The following is a 10427-nucleotide window of genomic DNA, read 5'->3' on the forward strand; positions in this document are numbered from 1 at the left end:
TGATGATCTTTCTTTGATATTGGGTCACCATATACTGATACGCTTGGACAACACTGCCACGGTGGCGTATATCAATCGCCAGGGCGGTGTCCGGTCGCAGGCCTTGAACGAACTAGCGACGGACATCCACGAGTGGGCTCGTGTTCACCTGCTATCCCTGTCGGCGGCCCACATTCGGGGCCACCTCAACCTGGGCGCAGACTTGTTGTCGCGGGGCAACCTGCACAACTCGGAATGGCTTCTCCACCCACAGGTGGTGGAACAAATTTGGGCCAAGTTCAGTCGAGCCGGCGTCGATCTCTTCGCATCGCGGCTCGCACACCATTGCCTTCAGTGGTTCTCTGTCCTCGGGGACGACCCACCGTTGGGCCACTGCCGCACGTCTGGCCGGGGGAAGCCTCTACGCATTCCCCCCAATCCCCCTGATCCCACAGGTGCTAGCCAGGGTGAGGCAGCAGGGCCTGCAGCTCATTCTGGTAGCCCCACATTGGCCGTCGCAGATCTGGTTCGCGGATCTGATTGCTCTGGCGCAGGAGGCTCCGTGGCTGTTGCCACGTCGAGTAGACCTACTGTCGCAGGCGGGCAGGGAGATTATGCACCCTTCCCCACACAAGTGGAAGTTGGCAGCTTGGTTCCTGAAGGGGAACGGTTGTTAGCCCAGGGCCTACTGATGAACATGGTACAGACCATACAGAGCGCTAGAGCTAGCTCCACTCGTGCACAGTATACTCACAAGTGGCAGTCCTTTGCGTGCTGGTGTGCGGAAAAGGACCTGTATCCAGTGTATTATGGCATACAGTGCATTCTCTGCTTCCTCCAAGGCCTGTACGAAGCGGGCCAGTCGCCACAGTCCCTCAATGTGTACGTGACCGCAATCTCTGCCTGCCACATGGAGATTGAGGGCAAGACAGTGGGAAGCCTGTCTTTGGTTTCTCGCTTTATGAAGGGCGTCAGCAAGCTTCGTCCCGTTCGGGACCTCCCTTCGAACCGATTGACACAATCAGTCTGAAACACCTTTCGCTGAAGACGGCATTGCTGCTAGCTTTGTCTTCCGGCAAGAGTTGGTTCCTTGATTGCCCTGTCGGTGCAACAGTCATGCATGGTGTTCTCTGATGATGAGCGCAGGGTCACGCTTCGCCCCAACCCCGCTTACCAGCCCAAGAACATTAGGGCCGGGTTCAGGTCTATGACCATACATCTGGTAGCGTTTAACCCTCCTTACTCGGATCCAATGGAGGAGAGGAGACTCCAGGCGCTTTGCCCCGTACGGGCGCTTCTAGCCTATGTGAATATGACGCGCACATTGCGCACTTCTAACCAGCTCTTGGTATGCCATGGAGCTCAGGCTTTAGGTAAGCCTCTGTCCAAGGAGCGCTTGTTGCATTGGATAGTTGAGGCCACTAACCTACTCTGCCGTTGGGAAGATTCCACTGGAGGGCATTAAAGCTCACTCTATGCGGGGTGTTGCTTCATCTTGGGCGCGATTGTGCAGTGTATCGGTAGAGGACATGTGTGCTGCGGCATCATGGTCAACCCACGACACCTTCGTGAGGTATTATAGCTTGGACGTGGTAGGCACAACGTTCGCTCACACCGTCTTATCTTCTTCCCGTGCACTATGCCATGACGGCCCTTTTTCGTCCGAAGGTCGCACCGCGGTGCTTCGTTGCAGCAGTTGTAGGTAGCATTAGTGAGAGCTCGAGCTGAAGCGAAGTAAAACGTAGGGGTTGTGCAACAACCCAGGTTTTACGAGTGAAAGCTCTCACTATCCAGCCTTGCTGTCCGGGTATATACTTGGCTCAATGTTGAATGCTTGGAGTGGGGTTCCTTGTCTGGCGAGCCGCTACAAAATGGCTGACGGTCGCATCCAATCACAGACAGGGTTCGGCCAGGTGATGCCTTCAGGAGCGGCTGCAGTGTTCCACGTCACCGTCACGTCACCTGGGTGGTTCGAAAGGTTAACTTTTATGGAATAAAAGGTAAGAGCATTCAAGTCTGTGCACTATGCATGCTAAAGTACGGAAGCTTTCAGATGACTCCAGAGTCACGGAGGAACAACAGAAATGCTTGGCTAGGTTTGTGTGTGCTGCCTACTGCCCAAAAGGAAGAAACATTAAGAAACATTCCAGAGCTGCATTGGTACATGTTCTGCAAGTATATGGCAGAGAGTTAAAGGCTACCACCTACAGAGGGTGCCTTGAAAAAGCACATTGATAGGGTACATGTGCAAGCTCATGTTTGGGGACAGGCAAGCGTTGAGCAGCAAGTACCTTTAAATCCTCTCAAAAATGGCTACTTCAAGGCTGATAAAGGCCAGTTAAGACCCACTACCACTGATGTACTACCAGCTCCTGAGTCCAACATTGAAATGGTGAGATGCCGCTGCAAAGGAGATTGTTCAACACAAAGATGCTCCTGTAGGAAGAGAAACTTACAATGCACTGACCTTTGCCTTTGCAGTACACAATGTGAGAACCATGAGGACTCAAGATCTGAAAACCGGGATTCAGATGGCAGTGATGCTGAAGATCTTGAATTAGATGGGTTTTAACTAACAGAAGTTAGTTATAATTGCAAATGATGAATTTCAATATGCCTTGACGTACAGAGATTTTTGTTACAATCCATTTGTTATGGATGCTTGAATTCAAATTATAAATCTATTTACTTTATATTATATCCAATTGATTTTCCTTCCCTTTTTCCTTAAAGTGTTTTGAACATTTGTCGTTTTTAAAATCCAAAATGGAATTGACTAAAGCCAAAATATAGATGTCCATTTCAGCCTAATCATATAATTTATGCTAATTATGCTAATGAACAAAGGTTGCATGATTTAGTTATGGCAAGACATTAATTTCTAGACATCAAAACATAGACTTAGACTCTAAGATAATCGTTCTAAGGTGCCCAAAACAGAAGATTTCCTGATTGTTACCTTTTTTTAACCAAATCTATACTAATTATGCTAATTAGGAAAGGTTGCATGACTGCACTATGGTAATAGATGAATTCCTGCACATAACAAAGATGGAGTTAGACTCTTAGATCATCTTTCTAAGTTAACTGGAAGCAAAATTATAGCCATTTTCCAGTTTTCGGCAATTAATTGGCTCATTATGCTAATTACTCAAATTGCTCAAGATGCAACTTTTAGAAACCACTTTTAATTTCATCCACTAGGCCTATAGATGACATTTCAGTCATAAAAGATTATAGGAAATAACATTGCTGGGCCATATAGGGGTTTCCAGGGCAGGCGTTTAATTTCGGTGGTCGCCATTTTGAAAGGCCAAGATGGCGACCATAGAGACTTTGAAAAAAATGGCAACATTGGTTTTGGGTTTCGTCACACTCTAAGCTTTCCAAAAATGTATAGTTTACAAACTCTCCAAAAATTTTGAACGAAAATACATAAGGACCTGGACTAGTAGGAAGGAGAGGGTAGTAGCAAAGGCAAGTATGAACGGACGGGGGAGAGTTTCAAGCAGAATAGTTGAATTTAAAAGGAGGAAGTGTGGATGAGAAGAAGTAACAAAGAAAGGAAATGTTTGATAAATGAGTTGTGACGCTTTGGGGCCTCTTCTCCTTCCTCTTTTTGCTTCTCACCATCCTCAGGATATTATGACACACACTGCCTGCTTGCGTGCACAGATAGCACATGGCCACACACACACTCAGTCTCAAGAGTCTCCATATCGTAGTTTCAGTTGGCTATATAGGTATAACACTTTATAATAACTGTACGCTATGAAACACTAAATAGGCTACTTAGTTATTCAATAACTGATGCGGACATTCCTTTGTTTACTTTGAGTCTTTTAGTCCAGCACCAGTTTTTTCAACTGGTCGGGGGATGTGTTGGGATGTTACAGTGGCTTAGGGCCCCAACCCTATAGTTTTGACAAAATGTTCCATAAGTTTATGGACAATTAGAGGGTTATTGTACTTTTGGCTTTAATTGAGTGTACCTGCACTGTAAATCCTGTATTAGATACAGGTGAGTTTATTTCTTGTTATTGTGCCGTTGGCTTTGAGTTTTCAGCTGGCTGTGTTGTAAATCCTGTTGAGATGCAGGTGAGTGTATGTCTTAATTATTATTCTGGCCTTAATTCTGCGTATGTGCGCTGTGAGGGGGGCCCTTTATGCACCTACTGTATAGGCCCAGGGGCCTGTCATGTCATAATCCGCCTATGTTTGCAGCATATAATCACAAAATATTTAATCACAAATACCAGTAGACATACTCATATAAAAGTCACCAATAGACATACAAAAGTCATCAATTGACATACCCGTAGAGTATTGGGGGATAAGGTGCTGGTTCATTAATTGTTTAAAAATGGAATGGCTTGTGGAACAAATGCAAATTTGGATCTATTTTTAGTGAATAGAGGAGGGTAGCTACAGTATATCATTGCCCAGATGGCAACAATTCAAATAAGGAGGCAAGGGGGTGCCTCTGGTCATCCATGTTGTTTGCCTTCTTCAACTTTTTGTCTCTGTTCCATACTTGGTAATGTAATCCCTAACAGTTACTGACCATTACAGTGTTCCTGACAGTCTTTTTCTGTGCCCCAGGAGCATTGCCAAACCAGAAGATTATGCAGGTTATTTTCCCATTGACCAATCAATACAATCAATAACAATCAATAGCCTACTACACTACACACTCACACTCTTGTCTTGCCTCTGAACCTGGGCGGTCGCAAATCCTCCCCTCTCCTGCTCCTGCACCTTTTTCCCTCTGCCTGCAACACCCTCTAGCCGGAGCAAACTTGCATTTGTCTATTCGAAATGACAAACATGGATTTATTGGATTTATTCTGATCTCTCAACGCAAATCAACTAAACTTTGAGGAATGCGAGGTCCGGGGAACCCCCACCCTCTGCCCAGACGGACCTTTCTCCGCGGGGTACGGGAAGACAGCAGCGATTGACCCAAGGCTGTGACGTCATGAAAATTGAGATGGGCGGTCAGTGAATTTGAACTGTGAAAAATGGATTATACCTGGATTATAGCACGGAAATTTCCACTGATCTGCATAAGGAATGAACTAATGTTGGGATCCAGAGACTTGAGACCTGTTCTGTTTGGTCTGTGTGACCTGATAGGAATTCAGGCAACCAAAACATTTTCATCCTAATCTGGACTCGGAGCTGCCAAGGACGCAGCAGAAATTCCTCCCCTGATATTTTCGAATGCAACTGCGCTCATCCACCCTCCACCCTCCCCCCGACACCTGGTGGACTAAGACTCTGGAGGCCGTCACCATAGAGACGGCTTCCACTATCAGGCTACAGCACACACTCAAGGACAATTCTGGACATTCCGACCACACATCTACACACTCTCAAACACACACGCACACACCCACACACCCCTATCCTCCCCTCCCCATGCCGTCCGGTTCTGCCTATCAGCCCTTGCAAATTCTCCCTAGACGCTCACCCCCCCCCCTCCCTTCTCTCGACCACAGCGTATTGGAGCCATGCCACATGGATGCTGCTATGAGCCGATAACACAGCCTCCAGTCCAATGAGGACGAGCTTCCCCCCCCCCCACTGCAAACCCCTCCCCAGCAAACCCACTCCCTCCCCATCCTAATTTTTTTTGTTTTCAACGGATGTTAATTCCTTACATGTAACAACAAATGTTTATGTATTGTATAATATTCAAGCGTGCCATTATTCCTATTCAATCTAGTAATAATGTAATAGTCTTAATTTGAGTATAGAAGGTGATTCCCATTCGTGTGTTTTTGTCATGTTGTTTGTTGAGGACCGCAATGGAAACAAGCCAGTGCTTGAAATAGCCAGGCTTTATTGTGTTTTTATCCTCGGTGATTGTCTGTACCCTGTATCTTTGTTGACATTTCACCAAATAAATAAATCAATCAATCAATCAATCAATATGTATGTATGTAAGGAAGTTTGTTGAGTTTTGGTGGATCTTAGGTAAGAGCTCACGAGGAGTGATCGGTTAGAACCACAGAGATGTCTTTCAGGCGTTTATTTGAGATATCAGGCAGAAGTATAGAGCAAGCAACATACAGAGTAGTAGGGATATAGGTAGCTAGCAGATTGCAGAGAGAGAACAGCTAGCAGGTTGCAGAGAGAGAACAGCTAGCAGGTTGCAGAGAGAGATAGCATAGCATAGTAGAATATCGCTTTTATACCTCCCACATTCGAGGGTATGACATCATTGATGACCTCACAAGTCTGACATCACACAATCACAATCAAGACCGTCTGACATCACCGATGACCTCACAGGGGGAACTCCGACATCATCGCCGATGCATCGTTGGGTCGTGGGCACCTACAGGCCTGGTCTCAGGGCCCCTCCTCCAGCCTTCTAGCCTTTTCTACACTGAGCAATGTGGACTCTAATGTGTTTCTTCAAGTTTTCAATTAGAGTAAAACCTTTACCACAGACTGAGCAATTAAATGGCTTCTCCACTGTGTGGACTCTCATGTGTGTCTTCAGGTCTGTAGATCGGCTGAAACTTTTACCACAGACTGAACAATAAAATTGTTTTTCTCCTTTGTGGGCTACCATGGCTAGGGGCTCTTCCTCTCTGTTTTCCTCAGTTTGGCTTTGATGAATCTGTGAGGAGGACTGAGGTTTATCTTCATCATCTTCGCTCTTCACATGGACAGGAGTGAATAGGAAGTCGGTGATATCAGCCTCCTCCGGCCCTTGAAACTGTTCTTGTTCTGGAGGTTCAGCGGGACACAAACTTCCCGCCAACTCTGTCCCAGATTCTGTCTCAGATTCATCTGAAGGTTTGGTTTGTTGATAGCCCACAAGGGGCCCTGAGGATGCTACTGACTGTTGATCTTCTGATTCCATTGTAGATCCGTTTAGGGTGGAGTCGGTGGGTTCTGCTTTGATAGTGGGCATTCGCCCGGGGCTGTTGGTTAAAGCACTGGATGCATTGAAGGCCTCTGCAGTCAGTAGATTGGGCTGTTGCTTGTTATGGTTGAACATTGTGTATTGCTGCGCCATTACAGCTTCGATCCTTCGGATCTCTCCACTAAGACTCTCTGTAGCTTGCTGTGCCTCAGTCAGGAGGTCATCTGCCCTCCTCTTATGTTCGAACTCAGCCCTTGTGTGGGCTACCTGAGCATGGAGGTGCTCTTCCTGCTGACGGAGGGTGGGCTCCCCCTCCCCTGGTATGGGCGTCTGGAAGTGCTGGGGGGCAGGCCCCTGACTCGCGGGTCCAGACGTCTCAAACTGCTGGGGGAAGGGCTGCTCCTCTGGTCCCCTGGGCACCGCGGACAGGGAGGCTGGCTCCTCAACTGACTCTCGTGACATCTCGGAGCGTCCGAAGTCCTCAGATCCAGCTCGAAGCACCAGTTTGTAATGAAGTTTGTTGAGTTGTGCTGGATCTTAGGTAAGAGCTTGTGAGGAGTGATCGGTTAGAACCACAGAGAGGTCTTTCAGGCGTTTATTTGAGATATCAGGCAGAAGTGTAGAGCAAGCAACATGCAGAGTAGTAGGGATATAGATAGCTTACAGATTGCAGAGAGAGCATAGCATAATAGAACATCACTTTTATACCTCCCACATTCGAGGTATGACATCATCGGTGATGTCACAATGTCCCAGGAGGTATGACATCATTGATGATGTCACAAAGTCACGTCTGACATCACACAGTCTGGAGACAGCCTAGACCGTCTGACATCACCGATGACCTCACAGGGGAAACTCTGACATCACCGATGACCTCACAAGGTGAACTCTGACATCATCACCGATGATGTCACGGCGGTGACATCATCGTTGGGTCGTGGGCTCCTTCGGGCCCACAAACAGGCCTGATGGTGGGGCATTACGGCCTTTTCTATATATATATACAGTATACACACACACACACAAACACACACACACACACACACACAGACACACACACACACACACACACACATATATGTATATATGTATATATGTAGGGCTGTGAATCTTCACTGGCCTCACGATTCGATTCGATTACGATTCAGAGGGCTACGATTCGATTCGATTACAATTATCGATGCATCTCGATGCATCTCGATGCATCTCGATGCATCTTAAATTGATGCATCACTTTTTTTCCCCAATACATGATTTATTTTTTCTCACTTTCTTTTTTCTCACTGTGTGGCTACTTTTAAAATAAAAGTGCATTTGGAATTGCATTGTATTATGATCCATAATTAAAATAAACAACTGCATGTACTTCCATTATATATTTTTTTATTTTTTTTTATTTTATTTTTATTTTTTGATAATCGATTTTTGACATTTGTGAATCGATGCAGAATCGTGCACGTCCGCATCACAATGCATCTTATAATCGATTATTTTTGACACCCCTACAAGTCTGACATCACACAATCACAATCAAGACCGTCTGACATCACCGATGACCTCACAGGGGGAACTCCGACATCATTGCCGATGATGCCACGGCAGCGTCATCATCGCCGATGCATCGTTGGGTCGTGGGCGCGCATCCGGCTCGTGGGGCCTCCAGGCCTGGTCTCAGGGCCCCTCCTCCAGCCTTCTAGCCTTTTCTACACTGAGCAATGTGGACTCTAATGTGTTTCTTCAAGTTTTCAATTAGAGTAAAACCTTTACCACAGACTGAGCAATTAAATGGCTTCTCCACTGTGTGGACTCTCATGTGTGTCTTCAGGTCTGTAGATCGGCTGAAACTTTTACCACAGACTGAGCAATAAAATTGTTTTTCTCCTTTGTGGGCTACCATGGCTAGGGGCTCTTCCTCTCTGTTTTCCTCAGTTTGGCTTTGATGAATCTGTGAGGAGGACTGAGGTTTATCTTCATCATCTTCACTCTTCACATGGACAGGAGTGAATAGGAAGTCGGTGATATCAGCCTCCTCCGGCCCTTGAAGCTGTTCTTGTTCTGGAGGTTCAGCGGGACACAAACTTCCCGCCAACTCTGTCCCAGATTCCGTCTCAGATTCATCTGAAGGTTTGGTTTGTTGATAGCCCACAAGGGGCCCTGAGGATGCTACTGACTGTTGATCTTCTGATTCCATTGTAGATCCGTTTAGGGTGGAGTCGGTGGGTTCTGCTTTGATAGTGGGCATTCGCCCGGGGCTGTTGGTTAAAGCACTGGATGCATTGAAGGCCTCTGCAGTCAGTGGATTGGGCTGTTGCTTGTTATGGTTGAACATTGTGTATCGCTGCGCCATTACGGCTTCGATCCTTCGGATCTCTCCACTAAGACTCTCTGTAGCTTGCTGTGCCTCAGTCAGGAGGTCATCTGCCCTCCTCTTATGTTCGAACTCAGCCCTTGTGTGGGCTACCTGAGCATGGAGGTGCTCTTCCTGCTGACGGAGGGTGGGCTCCCCCTCCCCTGGTCTGGGCGTCTGGAAGTGCTGGGGGGCAGGCCCCTGACTCGCGGGTCCAGACGTCTCAAACTGCTGGGGGAAGGGCTGCTCCTCTGGTCCAGGCACTGCGGACTGCTGGGAGCCGGACTGCTCCTCTGGTCCCCTGGGCACCGCGGACAGGGAGGCTGGCTCCTCAACTGACTCTCGTGACATCTCGGAGCGTCCGAAGTCCTCAGATCCAGCTCGAAGGACCAGTTTGTAATGAAGTTTGTTGAGTTGTGCTGGATCTTAGGTAAGAGCTCGCGAGGAGTGATCCGTTAGAACCACAGAGAGGTTTTTCAGGCATTTATTTGAGATATCAGAATTGTAGAGCAAGCAACATGCAGAGTAGTAGGGATATAGATAGCAGACCATCACTTTTATACCTCCCACATTCGAGGTATGACATCATCGTGATGTCACAACGTCCCGGGAGGTATGACATCATTGATGATGTCACAAAGTCACGTCTGACATCACACAGTCTGGAGACAGCCTAGACCGTCTGACATCACCGATGACCTCACAGGGGAAACTCTGACATCACCGATGACCTCACAAGGTGAACTCTGACATCATCACCGATGATGTCACGGCGGATGATGTCACGGCGGTGACATCATCGTTGGGTTGTGGGCTCCTTCGGTGGTGGGGCATTACGGAGCCTTTTCTATATATATATACAGTATACACACACACATATATATATATACACACACACACACACACACACACACACACACACACACACACACATATATATATATAATGTGTGTGTATGTATATATATATATGTGTGTGTATATATATATATATATATATATATATATATACAGTATATATATACACACACATACTGTATATATATACTGACTGTATATGTGTGTATACAGTCATACTGTACACACATACTGTATGTGTGTGTGTATACTGTGTGTGTATATATATATAGCCTATATATATATGTGTGTGTGTGTGTGTGTGTGTGTGTGTGTGTGTGTGTGTGTGTGTATAAGCTTCTGTAATGTTTGTAAATACTTC

The sequence above is a fragment of the Poromitra crassiceps genome (assembly GCF_964638095.1).
Source record: "Poromitra crassiceps genome assembly, chromosome: 1".
Classification (NCBI taxonomy): Eukaryota; Metazoa; Chordata; class Actinopteri; order Beryciformes; family Melamphaidae; genus Poromitra; species Poromitra crassiceps.